The 2,901-nt window shown below is 30.5% G+C and overlaps 2 long non-coding RNA genes across 2 annotated transcripts in view; one reads left to right on the top strand and one right to left on the bottom strand.

Moving 5' to 3' along the window:
* Positions 1 to 2,901, bottom strand: part of LOC128247053 (uncharacterized) — a 490,960-nt gene that overhangs the window by 774 nt on the left and 487,285 nt on the right. The window lies entirely within an intron of this gene.
* The window catches only part of LOC128247054 (uncharacterized), a 148,565-nt gene that overhangs the window by 21,943 nt on the left and 123,721 nt on the right, over positions 1 to 2,901 (top strand). The window lies entirely within an intron of this gene.

Genomic DNA, 2,901 nt, shown 5'->3' with positions numbered 1-2,901 from the left:
TATATATATATATATATATATATATATATATGTATGTATATCTGTATGAATTTGCGTCCCCTGGAACCGTCTGAGGATCAGTGTTATTCATTTTCTGTTCCCGTAATATAGCGGTTCGTCAATTAAGATCGATAGAATAATATAAGTACTGGGTGTTTAAAAAATAAGTACTGGGGTCGATTCATCCAATTACAGCTCTTAAAAGCGGCGCCACAGATGGCCGCGGTCCAATGACTGTAAAAAGTAAAAAATAAAAGATACAATTTCTTACCAAGAAACGGATTATTTATTCGAGTGAATGTGAAAGGGAATAAGAATCAAAATCAGAGGTTGAAGAAAGACAGATAAAACAGGGAGAGAAGGGGATAAATGAATTGAAACAGTAGAAAAATTCATAGAGTAGTTAATCAGTTGAGGGTTGCCACAAATGAAGAGCTTATTTCTTAGACAAGTGTGTAATAGTGGTTAAGAAATTGGATTTGTACAGGTAAAATGTCGACCGTTTTCGTTTACTATTTTGCTACTCTTCTATTATATCACCAACTGTCCAGTGACTATTATGGTATAAGTAGCTGTGGAGCGTTAGTGCAGTTTTATTTTCAGAACAATTGCCACAATATTTCATAACAGAAGAAGAATTACAAAAATGAGTTTCCTCAATATGTTCCGCAATTGAGTGAATCTAATATTTGGTGAATATACAACGTTTATGTAGCACAGTCACAATATACAACTATCAACACCAATACTCAAAGATAGCAGGAGGATGTCATTCACTAAACACAGATGTCGACAAATTTGTCCGATATCCCTGCTAGTGGAGTACAGCTTAAAGAAGGTTCATTGTAATATAGAGCATGGTCCCAGTATGGGTGCAGCATAATAAGTAAAACAAATAAAACAATAACAGTTTACCTATACATACATGCATACTCACATATATACATATGCACACTCACACACATACACACACACACACACACACACGTTTATACCCACACATATATGCAATAAAAATTGAACTCAGTGTTAGATGTAATTCCAATTAAATAATGTATTCGGTGGTAATCTCTTTCTTTTAGACACCCACACATGCATATATGTATGTAGGTGTATATATCTGTCTGTCTGTCTGTCTGTCTGTCTGTCTGTCTGTCTGTCTCTCTTTCTCTCTCTCTCTCTCTCTCTCTCTCTCTCTCTCTCTCTCTCTCTCTCTATATATATATATATATATATATGTATGTGTGTGTATACATATATATACACGCACACACACATACACACACACACATATGTATATACATATATGTATGCACATATTTATGTGCACAGGTGTGTACATATGTGGAAAACAAGGTGGAGAAAGCAGTGTGCGAATACCATAGGCAGAGCACATTATAGTTTTTTTTATTTATTATTATTGAAGTATAAAGAATTTTACAAATTGTTACTTGGGGTTTCATCAACTAGAAGTTTTTAAAATGGTGCAGTAATTATCATTTAGCGATTGTCAAATAATCATTTTTCTTAAAATCAATGGGACGCAGGGTATGAAATCTGTTTGATAATACGAATGGCGGTTACCGGAAAATGAAATGATCATTAAAAACGAGTAAAAGCTGAATAAAATTGAAGAGCATAACCGCATATATATATACATGATAATAGCCAAAATAATTACAATAAAAGATCATATCGTTTCAGGAACTGAGAATTAAAGAAAACGGTAATAAGGATGGACATAAGAACAAGGCCGAATGAGCATCACAAAACAAACACATAAATAAATAAAGAGTAAGCTAATTATCAAAAGAGGTTATAAGAGTCCGTACATGACAATATTATAATAAATATATGTACATAATTTTTTCTGAGATGCATATGGAAGATGTGTGTGTGTGTGTGTGTGTGTGTGTGTGAGTGTGTGTGTGTGTGTGTGTGTGCATAAACAAAACTGTCCGACGAATGGGAATGTGAGACAATGTGTAACAATCTTTGTGATATTTTTGCTGCTTTTTAATAAAGTGTATATATATATATATATATATATATATATATATATATATATATATATATATATATATATATATATATATATACACCACACACACACATACACATACAGAAGTACATACATACGCACATACGCACATTCATAGACATATAATATACATAAAATATGTACAATGTATTTATAACTACCTACCTACACACGCACACACACACATATATATATATATACACACACATACATATATATATATAAATATGTATATGTATGAATGTGTGTGTGTGTCTGCGTGTGTTTTTATTTGTAATGTATCTGTATATAATATATATGCTTACGTAATATACATGCATATGCATGTATATTACATACACATGTATATATACATTATGTATATCTACATGTTGATTACACAAAATATATATCATGCTTATATATATATATATATATATATATATACATGCATGCATGTATACATACATGCATACACACATATCTGCATAGATAGATCGGTAGATAGATTATGAAATATTTATATTTGACAATGTATGTATTTACACACAAATACAAACACACATGTTTGTACAATTTATGTATGTATGTATGTATGTATGTATGTATGTATGTATGTATGTATGTATGTATGTATGTATGTATGTATCTATCTATCTATCTATCTACACGCATATATATGTACATATAAAGAATGTACATATATATTTGTGTTTGTACTTGTGTGAGTATTCGCATGTGTCCTTGTGTGTATAACATGCATAGTGTATAAAACGTATGTATAATATAGAATATATGATATAAAATATACATGGTAAATTATATATCACGCATACACATATCTTGCATGTTTTACATATATATGTATATTTATATATATA

This window comes from Octopus bimaculoides, chromosome 2 (assembly GCF_001194135.2).
Source record: "Octopus bimaculoides isolate UCB-OBI-ISO-001 chromosome 2, ASM119413v2, whole genome shotgun sequence".
Lineage (NCBI taxonomy): Eukaryota > Metazoa > Mollusca > Cephalopoda > Octopoda > Octopodidae > Octopus > Octopus bimaculoides.
The sequence above is the reverse complement of the archived record's forward strand: the minus strand, read 5'-3'. Positions and strand labels throughout refer to the sequence as shown.